The sequence below is a fragment of the Oncorhynchus kisutch genome, linkage group LG4 (assembly GCF_002021735.2).
Source record: "Oncorhynchus kisutch isolate 150728-3 linkage group LG4, Okis_V2, whole genome shotgun sequence".
In the NCBI taxonomy this organism is placed as follows: Eukaryota; Metazoa; Chordata; class Actinopteri; order Salmoniformes; family Salmonidae; genus Oncorhynchus; species Oncorhynchus kisutch.
In genome coordinates, this window is record NC_034177.2 from 30,251,471 (window position 1) to 30,266,897 (window position 15,427).

General features: G+C 42.9%; 1 protein-coding gene across 1 annotated transcript in view; it reads right to left on the bottom strand.

Moving 5' to 3' along the window:
• Window positions 1-15,427, bottom strand: part of LOC109889362 (nuclear receptor ROR-alpha A) — a 261,914-nt gene that overhangs the window by 218,921 nt on the left and 27,566 nt on the right. The window lies entirely within an intron of this gene.

Genomic DNA, 15,427 nt, shown 5'->3' on the forward strand with positions numbered 1-15,427 from the left:
ATTCATTCGAACAGTAACTGAATGCCTTGATGCCTGTCTGCCTGCTTTATATAGCAAGCCATGGCAAGGTGACTCACTGCCTGTAGGAGCAATCCATTTTCGTGAATGGGGTGGTCTACCTAATAAACTGTCAATTGAGTGTATATTTCAATGATCAGTTTGGTTGGATGGTGTTTCCGCACTAATTTACAATTATAAACTTGTTTCACCATGTTTTATAGCCAGTGGCAAAGAACAATATCAAATTATTATTGGGTATTTTTCATCTAGAAAATTATCTGAAAAAAAAGTATCTGGGTAAGACAGTTTGTTACCACAGATGATCAGGTTAACCAGAGAGAAGAAACAAGAGCTGGCAATTTGCTGGCTTCGTAATCTCTCAACTCCCTACATCTGTGTAACAAATGCAGTGTGGAATCCCCATCTTAAAATAAAAGGACCATATTCTGTCTGCATCCCTCCATTATGTTAATGTGCCTTTACTAAATCAGTGAGGGGCAGCAGCAGCAAGGCGCCCTACGGGGTAGCTAGGTCTACCGCCACACACACACACACACACACACACACACACACACACACACACACACACACACACACACACACACACACACACACACACACACACACACACACACACACACACACACACACACACACACACCATCTACTACCACACACACACCATCTACTACCACACACACACCATCTACTACCACACACACACACACACACCATCTACTACCAAACACACACACACACACACACACACACACACACACACACACACACACACACACACACGTTATTGGAAACAAGAAACATATAAGCATAATGACAGTCAACACCAGGAGGTAGTGAGAGGCCTCTGTTGACTACGCTCATGATTACAATATGTCACTAAACAGGTGGGACTCTGCCCTATGCAGTATCACTCCTTGATGAGGCTGGTTTAGGAATTACTTTCAGAGATTCCAGTAACTCAACACAGATATTTTTTTCTATGTGTAGAGCAATGTATGATTTTGTTAAAGTTAGTTCAATGCTTTGTTTATAACTAAATAACACAATTTAATGTGTGGCAGAAGGTTTCAAAACACAACATTATTACAATTGATCACAGATAAAGGCAGTCTCATTAGTATTGACTGCTATAGTTCCTAAGAAGGCCTGCCAGAGTGAGGAAACTGAGAAGGATTCCAAGCCCTTCAATGTGCAAGCCACTAAAAAATGCTAATGCCAGAGACAAAGCAGCTCGCTGACAGGATTTCGATATGGGGGTTGTTAAAAGTCAGAGAGGGAAAGCCGGATGCATCACTGCTCTAATCCCACCTGCCTATCTCATGCACTGGGGGAGAGGAGAGCCAGGCTGGCCCTAAGGAAGTTCAATATCTGCATCTGCTTGACCACATCTTGGCCCCCTACATGAGCAGCGGAGCCTCTGTGGCAGCCAGGCTGGCAGCAATGTGCCGGTGCCGAGGCCAGGGGAGAGCATTATTAAGCCAGCCTCTCCAGGCAGGCTTCACACGCAGAAGCACTCCACTGAAAGATTCTTAAGGCATGGAGACTGGCCCCAGCCTCTGATCCACGTGCAGGCCATCCAACTGAGACAGAAACCCCATCTGCTCTCTGAACAGGGGTGTCTGTGACGAGACCTCTCCCCCTGACTGCCAGGGGCACTGGGGCAATGGAGTCTTGGCCTGTCTACTTCTAGGGGGTTGAAGGTAGGTGGCCATGCTGAGGTCTTTGAGGGGGATTGTGGAGGTGAAGGCAGCCAGGCAGGCAGGGTTTCCTTTGACATGCAGTGTTTATTTCTCAGTGGTGAACAGAGGGCTGCTTGTGCCTCCGGAAAAGTAATCATGGGGCTGATGTGTGTATTGGAGAGCAGTTGGGCCAGACCATATTGCAGCAGTACAGCAGTGGACAAGTGGTACAGTACAGTAGGCATCGGGCAATTCCACAATAAAGGAATAATGTGGAGACTCACTTTAAAATGTATGCCAAACAAAAAACATTGATTTCAACATTGAACAAACCATACTACTCCATGCACAATGACTAGTTTGAACAATTTACACAGTTAAAAAAACTGCATTTACTGGAAAAACTTGGCAGATGCAAAGTTTGGTAAGAGAATTACAGTAAAATCTCCCTCCACTTTATTATGTTACCAAAAGTTGTATCTGCACAGTTCTTCCTGTAAATGTGTTTTTGTAAATTGTTAAAAGTAGTCATTTTTGGGTGGTATGCATGGATGTTTTGATAGCTAGGGTGCCCATGTGCCATGTTACTATAACACAAAGTTCAAAAACTTTACTTGGCAGCAATACTAATCAGTAGTGAATTATCCATACACAACCCAACCTTTTCCATTCTGTTTTCTGAGCCCTCTGCAATTGTTTTCCACTGCTATCCCTCCATGACATAGGTAGTGTGATTTTCATTTTCATTTCACACCTAACACCATCTGGGTTCTCATTGATTCTAATTAGCATGATTTACCTGCACATGTGAATAAACATGCCAGACTTGTGCAATTATGGCATGACTCATAGACTAGAGAAAAGTACTGAAATCCCCTCCCCCTTCAAGGCAGCATTGACTTTGTGTCTACCATACAGTATTTCTGCTGGGTCTCCTTTCCGTTCGGCTGCAATAGCGTCATCATCCTATTAAGGGGAAACAGCATTCCTCCTCGCAGTGAAGACAAGTCTGAGCTCAGCCATAAACACCTCTAAGAGAGGACAACAACGATGTACCATTTCCATCCGGAGGTTAAACGTAGGGAGAGATACACATTCATATTATGCCTAACTCAATAGTGTTTGCCAGGCAAATCGTTTTTGCATTTGTATGTGCCATTCTTTGTTAAGAGTGTGTGGCTTGTATTCCTGTGTAACTAAGTGTCTGCACAGTTCTTACACATCTGCACAGACTGACAGGCAGACTGATTCACTGTCTGGCCAGAGGCTACTGCAGCGCCTCCGAGAAGAGGAGTGAGGCAGAGGCCAGGCCAGGGAGGGTGAGGTGAGACATGGCCACAGCCTCTCCAATACCTTTGACCCACTGCTCTCCTTTAAGATCCCAGTACTACACAGACAGAGCAGGGCTCTGTTAATGTGAGCACTTCCAGAGGCAATCCATCTAAGACACCAATTACTCAGAGTTTTAAAGTCTCTAATTAAGGCCCTTCAGTCTGAATATGTTATTGCCACTTTGGATTCTGAAATGAAGACAGCATGCTCCAGCGTTTCCCCTAGGATTCTTTTCAGCAGAAGAGGTAAGGGAAGTGTGGTGGCAACAGTGGGCCGCCACTGCTAAATGAATACAGGGGAAACACTGTTTCAGAAGCAGTGCAGCAATGTTGCTTGCTCTGAGTGGTGTTAATAGCAGGATTGGCTGTAGTGCCTCTCAGGCTTTGGTTGAAAGAGAGTCCTCTTTCTAGACCACCTCTTCCTGGAGTGATAATCCTTATTTTGATACAGTGACTTATTACAATGCTAGTGGTAAACTTTGCATTTAACCACAGGCCCTGCTTGATGGGAGAAAAAAAGTCTCCCCCAGGAAATTGCCTATCATTTGTTGAGAATTATTAAGCTGAAAAATACACATGGACAAACATGTACATTAAAATAAATATTAATGTGCAGTATGTGCATTACTGATTGAGTAGTTTTACATTTCCACTACTTCGTAATCTGATATTTACTTCAGGGAATGTCATTTCAAATTTTAAAAAGAAACTTTTGCTCTTTTTACATTTCGCATTTTTGGAAGGTGAAAGACTGTGTGTAATATTCTGTCTAGCTAGATGCCTTGCGTTTGTTGACATGTAGGATAGCCAATATATAACTAAAATCAGAAAGTGAAGATGAGATGGAAGGTTGACTAGGAGAAATACATCAGAATGATTCAAGATTCTTGAAAATCAGAGCACTGATGAATTTTGTGGGACTTGAATTTCAATGCATGTCTAGAGCAGACTGAGATGAGTCCATGAGATCTCTAGTGCTCTGGTGTGGGTCACACTGAGATTTCCACAACTCCACATCCAAAAACAGCCACTAGACTCTCATTAGGCTCCCCATGTTGGAGAACATGAATAATGCAGTATACTCAGAACACTGGCCAGCGTCTGTACATTCACCACTGTGTTTGATCTTGTCAAGTTTATCTCACATTTTTGCATTTATTCTGTGGCGTTTAACTAAGCAAGTTCCCCCGAATGCACACAAGGGTGTCGCAGGCAGTCACTACTATTTGATGGGTATAAATATTGGAGCTTTTGAAGACTAACCCAGAAGACTAATGCGGGCTGTAACTCTTGCAATGGGTACATCAGCTAATGAGAAGCCAGCCCCGGTCTTTGGCCTCATAAACATTTTACCAAATATATTCCAAAGCCCCCTGGAAAAGTGTCTTGAGATTTCATCTCCTTATGTACTGTACTTCGTCTCATTACTAGAAGGCGTCAAAAACATCATCACTGTGTGTACTGAACCTTGTGCCAAAGAGGTGATGTATTGTTGTCTCTACCTTCTTGCCCTTTGTGCTGTTGTCTGTGCCCAATAATGTTTGTACCCTGTTTTGTGCTGCTACCATGTTGTGCTACTGCCATGTTATGTTGCTATCATGCTATGTTGCCATCTTAGGTCTCTCTTTATGTAGTGTTGTGTTGTCTCTCTTGTCATGATGTGTGTTTTGTCCTATGTTTTTATTTGATTTATTTGTATTCTTAAGCCCCCGTCCCCGCAGGAGGCCTTTTGCATTTTGGTAGGCCGCCATTGTAAATAAGATTTTGTTCTTAACTGACTTGCCTAGTTAAATAAAGGTTTAAAAAAAACATCTAAAGGAAGTTGGAATTAGTAATATCCCTCCTCAAAAGAGTCTGAATACTAGGGCATTACAAAGACATGCAGGTATTTACACAGTATGTGCACTACACGTGGTGTGAATAAATGAGGTGGAAATGAACAAATATAGGATACAGTGCACAGGTAGAGTGCTTAACCTATCCTGTGACACACTATACTGAAGGCTTTCTGTGGCATGCTGGACCAATAAAGTATGAGTATAGGGGCCAGTGATGACAGCTACTGATCAGCACTTCCTATCACGCCCAGTAAGTTTAGAAATGCCCTCAGCATGTGGCCAACTGGACATCAACACTAATGTCCTGTCCAACATTCAAGTTAAACAAATAACCAAACAGCCAAACTGTATCACGATGCATGGCTGATGGCAAACTGCAAATCTTGGCAGCAAAGACACAATCCCTCTCAGATCCAGATAGCACATTGGCTCACTTAGGGAAAGAGACAAGTGATTTAAATATGTTTTTTAAATATATTCTCAAAAGAAAATCCCTCCCTGAAAAACTATGTACGGATTTTATCCCAAAATATTTGTTGCATTGGAGGTTTATCATTGAGTTGACCAGCTTATCTAATATGTGTGGTAGTTCTCTTTGAGCACTTAGATACTTCACATCAAAACCCCTGGATGGCAGTAGAAAGTTTTCTTCAGAATGGCCTGAGAAACTGATCACAGAGGACAGCAGTTAATACCGAACCATCACGTTACGACCCAATTGATTTGAAAAGACTTGCGCAAAAAGGGGGAAATACAGGCATGTCAAGCTGAGCTTTATTGAAGGTCAGGATAGCCTATTTGCAGTGTGGGAAATCTTCCCCTTAAGTCATTTAGCTTTCATTTCCACATCTGATATCAGAAAACGTGGTCCCTGTAAGACGGATAAGCTTAGCATTGGCCGGAGCTAAAAATAATAAGCCTTAGATGTTAAGAGACCAGGGTTTGTTCTCCCAAGTCATTAGCTGTGATACCCGTTACTGACTTGTATTCCCTGAGAAGAGTAGTCGAGGAATGGTGCAACGGTTGTTCTTGCCATCAAAGTCATTCCAAAGAGTTTGGTTTTCACACCGAAATGGCACAATTCAAGGGACATTTTTTTACAGACACCCCCATAGTGTTCCACTTCCATTACATGCAATACTTTTCTACAATTCAGTTTACAAATGAACTCCTATTTCAATGCAATATTAAAATAGTCTTGAATGTAGTGTTAAGATTGGTCTATCAATTACATACAAAAAAAGCTTATCCAAAGGGCCTTATCCAAAGGGACGAGCTGCATCAGCTTTGTGTAGATAAGGCAAGTACACGCCAGGGAGATTCTGATGTTATCATTGCCCCTGCGAGAGCAACTCTGATGATCTCAACTTGTATTAATAAACACTCATCCAATAACTAATTTACAGTAAACAAGAATAATTAACATTTGTTGCCAGCAGATAATCAAAGTAGATTAATCTGATAAAAGCACAGTGCCCCCTGATACTGAGGTATAGAGTGCCACTGAAGGAATCAACTAATACTCTATGCCTAGTTTGATGCCTTCACTCTACAGTGGGCTACTTGATAAACAACCGCTCAGCCTGCCCCATTGATGGCAATGAAGTTTAAAAAGTTAGAGGCTATAAAAGTGATGCATGTGACAGAGCCATTTCATCATCTTGTACCAGCTCCCGGATACTGTAGCGAGTGTTAGCCTGGGACCCGGAGGAGCTTCTGTATCTCCATGATAAACTAATCTGGCATGATTTATTAACTAGTGGATCACACCGCTCTGTTCTCACTTCCCCAACACACACTTAGACTGTCTGGTACAGAAGGAGCCTTTCCACAGGGACACTCAAAGTCATTAGCAGCACATCCAAACTTTCTACACATACTGTACTTTCAACATTGTCCATACAAATGTTCTACACTGTCTCCACAAACTTTCTACACTGTCTATACAAACGTTCCACAGTGTCTACACAAACTTTCTACACGGTCTATACAAACGTTCTACACTGTCTACACAATCTTTCTACACTGTCTATACAAACTTTCTATACTATCTACACAAACTTTCTACACTGTCTATACAAATGTTCTACACTGTCTACACAAACTTTCTACACTGTCTATACAAACGTTCTAGTGTCTACACAAACTTTCTACACTGTCTATGCAAACGTTCTACACTGTCTACACAAACTTTCTACACTGTCTATACAAACTTTCTATACTATCTACACAAACTTTCTACACTGTCTATACAAACATTCTACACTGTCTAGACAAACGTCCTACACTGTCTATACAACGTTCTACACTGTCTACACAAACTTCCTACAATGTCTACACAAACTTCCTACACTGTCTATAAAAAACTTTCTACACTGTCTACACAAAGTCATTTAAAACATTGTTTCGATTCTAAAGTCAAAACATATGCTTGGAAAAGTTTCAGACAATACCATTATGTTCTAATCTTTAGTCGCCTTCAGCAGCAAATGGCACATTACATTTCATGATAATAATGTAAGCCATAACTAACTGGGGAAAAAAACTATTTCTCCACATACTGCTACCGAAGCATAATCTCAATAACTGATGTTTTCCTATGTCATTATTTATACAGGTATATTTTTTCTCATCAGTTTGATGGTCCAGTCTCCTGGTCTTCCCCAAAGTGACCTTGCAGTCTGTTGGTGAGGCTATAGAGTAAAACAGCTGTCTTCTCACATCGCTCCTGTCCTGGTCTCTTGTGGTCCACAGCAGAGTGCAGAGCTGGCACTGGACTGCACAAAGAATGCTGGCATCATTTCATTCTTTGAACCTCCATCTGCCACCACTCTGACCAAGGGGCTACTTCTAATTTTAGACCATCTATTCACATCCTCATCACTGTGTCTGTGTCCGCTAGCCTCACAGACCCCCACCACCCTAACACCCCTGTCCCACTTACCCCCCAGTCCCCTCCCTCCCATCCCCTCTTCAAATGCAAACTTTGCTTCCCATGGCGAGGCTGCACTCTACCAAGTAGACTAGAAGCAGCAGAGTGTCCTTCCTCAAACTTTTCCAGGTGAAGAATGGCTGCTTTGCTCAGTCTAATGGACAGGGCAGCTTTGTTCTTGAGCACTCTCTCACACATCAATTTAGAGGAAATCCCTGGCAGCTAGTAAAAGAGAAACACTCAATCACACAGATCACATTGTAATGTGCCGCAGGATGAAATATAGCAATTATGTAATAATCTTAATAGCCCAAAAACTCTTGCAACTCCAATATCTCCATCACTACTTGCCTGTTGGAGCGCACAGTATGACTGCAGCGGATAATTCATCATACATTGTCACGCTGTTGCTGCACAGACTAACTGTCTTTTAGATGTTTGTGCTCAATGTAAAAGTTATGTAGATCTATGTTGACTATATTTTTAAAAATTCACTGTAAGGCACATTTTTGGGTTCTGTATACACACTGTAGCACACTCTATAGCAGCCAGCAGTAACACACACACACACACACAGAGAGAGACGCACACCGCTCCGTTATGGCTGTGGCTTTGTTTAAAAATGCATCACACTTTTATTACTAGGCCTGGTGTAGCAGCTTGACAGGCCAGGCTGAGACCACAACATTCTATAATGATGGATGGCTTTCATGTTAAAGATATCTGTGCAAACCCCAAAAGAAATACAGTCTAAGTGACATCTATGTATTATCAAGGGAACGGTAGATCATAATTGAGTGCATATGTAGCCTGGCTGAGATCTGGCGAGCAGCTGACAGCTCTGCACAGGCCGTGTCATTTTAGATCAGATATAAAGAATGTGGCTCTATAGGATGAAAACCACAGAAAATATCAAAATATCTGGGCTACAACATGCTACACAGTAGCAGATATTTTATGTGGTGCCTATTGCGTTACATAACATAACATACATATTTTGTTGCACAGTTTCTTTTTGATGATTTCCTGGTGATTTTGACTAAGGTTTATGTTTGTACATTCAGCGTTAGCAATTAATTAAGCTCTTTTTAAAGATAGGACACGGGCTGTTGCATTTATACGGTAGGAAAGAAAACCGCTTCCTGTGAATTCATAAAGAGAGCTAAAAGAGGTGATGACGAGCTGACAGCTTCTGGAGGATGTGCTTCAAAATTGTTGCTTTTTTAACCATATTGTTGGCTGCAGTGGTAAGTGTAGCCACAGAGCCAAATCTGGCAGTGAAAGATTGCCAAAGAAATGTCTGGCAGACAGAAAAATTCTCTCCTGCTAGATGATCTGTACTGTGGAGAGAGAAGTCCACCTCAGGCCATTGCTGTACCAGAGCTGTTGAGTTTGACTTTTCACTGGTTCTACTCTCACAGGTTGGAATGACTTCACTGTAACCCTGCCCTCACTGTATCATTAGTCCATCTATTAAGGTATTAGAGCTGATACTTTGAGAGTGCACTACTTTGTGTTGGGCCGTATGCCTAATAAACTCATCCTCATCATCTAGGGAGAGTAAACTTGCCTGTGCCTCATACCAGTGACCCTCTCATGTTGAACCATTGGCTTCCACACTTCTGTTCCTCCTGTGTCCCCCAGCTACACGGTACTGTTATATTGTCCTCACTTTCCAGCAGTTATACCGAAGACAAAAAAGTGTTGCCTCTGAATTGTTCTGTGCATTGAGATTACTCCCCAGAGTGAGGGCTGTAACCCCAGATGGTTATGTTGGAATTTAAAAGAGTGCAGATTAATAAATCATAATCCCCCAACCCAGAACTCAGTCACCTTCTTTGTTGTATCTAACACCCGTATTCCCCGCGGGTCAGGCACAGTGAGGCATTTAAGATCTCCGCTGCTGAGGAGAAGGAAAACAAACAGGTGGCGTAAACCTCAACGGGCTGGTTGTCTCGCGCTACGCTCCACGCCGAGCCTCCCTGACTCGGTCCTATCAAAGCGGGTTGTGAGGCCTCGCTGCGCTGCTCCACTAGTCCCATAGCGGCCTCTGGGACCAACGCTCCAGGTGCTCATTGAATTGCATGAAGGCTGAGTTCATTTCTCACGCTACTGAATGCACAAGACTCATGAGCTGCCTATTGATTTGTTGCCGGTGATCTCGTGTTTCTCATCCACAAAGAAGATTAGATGATAATTAATTGAATGAAAATAAGTATCCTTCATTGGTCATTCATTTAATAGTTTTGCATAAGGATTGGCCAATACATTTTGTAAATATAGAAAAGCTATAGATTAAGCACTCAACAGATGTGAGAAAGTGAATAGGTGTGAGAGTATATGGTTAGTGTGTAGAGAATATGGACTGCCTTTACCCACGAGAGCTGTACAGCAACGCTTGCAGGTGCCGGCTGGACATCAGTGAGATCCCGTCTGGTTTCAAGGACACTGAAGATCCCAAGGTACTTGTTGAAGAGGAGGAATATTATTAACCCCAGTGGCATGGCCGTCCATTTCTTCCTATTTCACAGCCACAACCGTCAAAACCATTATATTGGAACATTTCTTTGAACGGTGAAAGCTAATTTGACTTGGGGGAAACTATTCCAAGTAAGGTCAAAACAATGCCACAACAATGGCGGAAATAGGGCATTGTAAAAATAACTACATGGGGAGAAACTTTTGCAACACAAACCGTTCTTTGTTTCTAGGGCAGTGTACACCAGCATGACTAGACACTTGTCTTTTTGAAAAAGGGAGGTAGATCACTTTACTTCTAAGAATACCGAGATGAAAGTTCATATTGAGATGCAAAACTTGTTTTTAGATTTTAGCTTTGACATTCATATTCTTTTAACTTTGAAAATGTCGACAGAAATTTCACCCTTTTCTTTAACTTATTAAATCTATGATATTACATCACATTGGACAAGTTGGAGCCCTGGGATGAAACTGTGTAGTACTCCATGTTAGGGGATATAGAGTTGATTGTTGTAGAGTGACTCTGTTCAAACTCAGGACAAGTAGAGGAGTGTGCCTTTCCTCTTGTCTTTGCTGTATAGGACATGGCAGTATGACAATATTCTGACTGCCATCCTCAAGACTCCTGAGCTCCACTATAATTAACCCTGGCCGGGCTCCAGGCCAGGTAGTGGAGACACTAGGCAGGCTGGAGTAGTGGAGCAGGGCAGGTGGCTGCCGGCGTGCCTGCCAGACGGCATCCATTCCCAGAGCCTGGAGTTGATCCTGCACGGGAGACGCTTTGACTCTCTCTACCGCATGCCTACACAGTGGACTCAGCAGAGCGCCCCAGCCAACAAACCCATCTGTGGAAGTCATTATTAGATCATCACTAAATGACTCAAGCAGGGCCCTCGATGTGACTCTCTGCAACTCATTCTCTGCACAATTCACCAAAATGCAGCCTATCCTTCCTACACTATAATCACTTCATGCTGAGAATTCACTCTTTTTATATTCATACTTACTGACATAATGGATGTCATCATAACTTAATGTACAGTAGCCTACCACAGGCTCACTCAGTAGCCTACCACAAGCTAAAACCAGTAGCCTCCCACAGGCTCAATCAGTAGCCTACCATAGACTCAATCAGATTTGCCACCAATGCTCCTTATAGGACACATCACTACACTCTATACTCTTCTGTAAACTGGTCATCTCTGTATACCTGTCACAAGACCCAATGGTTGATGCCTATTTATAAAACCCTCGTAGGCTTCACTCCCCCCTATCTGAGATATGTACTGCAGCCCTCAGACTCCACCTGTTCTGCCAGTCACTTTCTGTTAAAGGTCCCCAAAGCACTCACATCCATGGGTCGCTGGTCTTTTATTTATGTATCTGTTATTTTACCAGGTAAGTTGACTGAGAACACATTCTCATTTACAGCAATGACCTGGGGAATAGTTACAGGGGAGAGGAGGGGGATGACTGAGCCAATTATAAACAGGGGATTATTAGGTGACAGTATGAGGGCCAGATTGGGAATTTAGCCAAGACACCAGGATTAACACCCCTACTCTTACGATAAGTGCCATGGGATCTTTAATGACCTCAGAGAGCCAGGACAATCGCCTAACATCCCAACCGAAAGACAGCACCCTACACAGGGCAGTGTCCCCAATTACTTTTTTTTTGTTTTTACCAGAGAAAAGAGTGCCTCCTACTGGCCCTCCAACACCACTTCTAGCAGCATCTGGTCTCCCATCCAGAGACTGACCAGGACCAAACCTGCTTAGCTTCAGAAGAAAGCCAGCAGTGGTATGCAGGGTGGTATGCTGCTGGCAGTTTGAAGTAGCTAACGACTGGAACGAGCCGTAACAAACACTCAATCTGGACAGTTTTATCACAATCTCTTCATTCAAAGACTCAATCATGGACACTCTTACTGATAGTTGTGGCTACTTTGCGGGATGTATTGTTGTCTCTACCTTCTTGCCCTTTGTGCTGTTGTCTGTGCTCAATAATGTGTGTACCCTGTTTTATGCTGCTACCATGTTGTACTGCTGCCATGTGTGTTGCTACCATGTTGTTGTCATGTTGTGTTGATACCATGCTGTGTTGTCATGTGTTGCTGCCATGTTATGTAGTTGTCTTAGGTCTCTCTTTATCTAGTGTTGTGTTGTCTCTCTCGTTGTGATATTTTTCTTCAATGTATTTTTCTTTTTTAATCCCAGCCCCCGTCCCAGCAGGTGGCCATTTGCATTTTGGTAGGCCGTCATTGTAAATAAGAATTTGTTCTTAACTGACTAGTTAAATGAAGGTTAAATAATATACAGTTGAAGTCGGAAGTTTACATACACTTAGGTTGGAGTCATTAAAACTTGCTTTTTAACCACTCCACAAATTTCTTGTTAACAAACTATAGTTTTGGCAAGTCGGTTAGGACATCTACTTTGTGCAAGACACAAGTATTTTTTTCAACAAATGTTTACAGACAGATTGTTTCACTTATAATTCACTGTATCACAAGATTACATACACTAAGTTGACTGTGCCTTGAAACAGCTTGGAAAATTCCAGAATATGATGTTATGGCTTTGGAAGCTTCTGATGGGCTAATTGACATCATTTGAGTAAATTGGAAGTGTACCTGTGGATATACTTCAAGGCCTACCTTCAAACTCAGCGCCTCTTTGCTTGACATCATGGGAAAATCGAAAGATGTCTGCCAAGACCTCAGAAAGACAATTGTAGACCTCCACAAGTCTGGTTCATCCTTGGGAGCAATTTCCAAATGCCTGAAGGCACCATGTTCATCTGTACAAACAATAGTAAGCAAGAATAAACACTATGGGACCACGCAGCCATCATACTGCTCCGGAAAGAGAAGCGTTCTGTCTCCTAGAGATGAACATACTTTGGTGCGAAAGTGAAAATCAATCCCAGAGCAGCAGCAAAGGACCTTGTGAACTGTTTGGCCATAATGACCATCGTTATGTTTGGAGGAAAAGGGGATAGGCTTGCAAGCCGAAGAATACCATCCCAACCGTGACGCACGGGGGTGGCAGCATCATGTTGTGGGGGTGCTTTGCTGCAGGAGTGCCTGATGCACATCACAAAATAGATGGCATCATGAGGGAGTAAATTTATGTGGATATTTTGGAAGCAACATCTCAAGCCATCAGTCAGTCAGTGAAAGCTTGGTCGCAAATGGGTCTTCCAAATGGACAATGACACCACGCATACCTCCAAATTTGTGGCAAAGTGGCTTAATGTCAACAAAGTCAAAGTGGCTATCACAAAGCCTTGACCTGTTTATTTTTTTATTTTTTTATTTCACCTTTATTTAACCAGGTAGTCTAGTTGAGAACAAGTTCTCATTTGCAACTGCGACCTGGCCAAGATAGAGCAAAGCAGTTCGACACATACAACAACACAGAATTACACATGGAATAAACAAACATACAATCAGTGTCTCCTGACAGTGTCTCCTGACCCCTCCTGTCTCAGCCTCCAGTATTTATGCTGCAGTAGTTTATGTGTCGGGGGGCTAGGGTCAGTTTGTTATATCTGGAGTACTTCTCCTGTCCTATTCGGTGTCCTGTGTGAATTTAAGTGTGCTCTCTCTAATTCTCTCTTTCTCTCTTTCTTACTCTCTCTCAGAGGACCTGAGCCCTAGGACCATGCCTCAGGACTACCTGACATGATGACTCCTTGCTGTCCCCAGTCCACCTGGCCGTGCTGCTGCTCCAGTTTCAACTGTTCTGCCTTATTATAATTGGACCATGCTGGTCATTTATGAACATTTGAACATCTTGGCCATGTTCTGTTATAATCTCCACCCGGCACAGCCAGAATAGGACTGGCCACCCCACATAGCCTGGTTCCTCTCTAGGTTTCTTCCTAGGTTTTGGCCTTTCTAGGGAGTTTTTCCTAGCCACCGTGCTTCTACACCTGCATTGCTTGCTGTTTAGGGTTTTAGGCTGGGTTTCTGTACAGCACTTTGAGATATCAGCTGATGTACGAAGGGCTATATAAATACATTTGATTTGATTTGACAATCAATAATACAGTAGGCAAATATATATACAGCATGTGCAAATGAGGTAGGATAAGAGAGGTAAGGCAATAAATAGGCCATGGTGGCAAAGTAATTACAATAAAGCAATTAAACACTGGAATGGTAGATGTGCAGAGGATGAATGTGCAAGTTGAGATACTGGGGTGCAAAGGAGCAAGATAAATAAATAAATACAGTATGGGGATGAGGTAGACTGGATGGGCTATTTACAGATGAGCTATGTACAGGTGCAGTGATCTGTGAGCTGCTCTGACAGCTGGTGCTTAAAGCTAGTGAGGGAGGTAAGAGTCTCCAGCTTCAGAGAATTTTGCAGTTTGTCATTAGTCATTGGCAGCAGAGAACTGGAAGGAGAGGCAGCCAAAGGAGGAATTGGCATTGGGAGGGACCAGTGAGATATACCTGCTGGAGCGAGTGCTACGGGTGGGTGCTGCTATGGTGACCAGTGAGCTAAGGCAGGGCTTTACCTAGCAGAGACTTGTAGATGTGTGGGTTTGGCGATGAGTAAGAAGTGAGGTCCAGCCAATGAGAGCATACAGGTCGCAGTGGTTGGTAGTATATGGGGCTTTGATGACAAAACGGATGGCACTGTGATAGACTGCATCCAATTTGTTGAGTAGAGTGTTGGAGGCTATTTTGTAAATTACATCGCCAAAGTTGAGGATCGGTAGGATGGTCAGTTTTACGAAGGTATGTTTGCAGCATGAGTGAAAGATGCTTTGTTGCGAAATAGGAAGCCAATTCTAGATTTAATTTTGGATTGGAGATGTTTAAGGTGAGTCTGGAAGGAGAGTTTACAGTCTAACCAGACACCTAGGTATTTGTAGTTGTCCACATATTCTAAGTCAGAACCGTCCAGAGTAGTGATGCTGGACGGGCGGGCAGGTGTGGGCAGCGATCGGTTGAAGGGCATGCTTTTACTTGCACTTATTAAGAGCAGTTGGAGGCCACGGAAGGAGTGTTGAATGGTATTGAAGCTCATCTGGAGGTTAGTTAACACCGAGTCCAACGAAGGGCCAGAGGTATACAGAATGGTGTCGTCTGTGTGGAGGTGGATCAAAGAATCACCAGCAGCGAGAGCG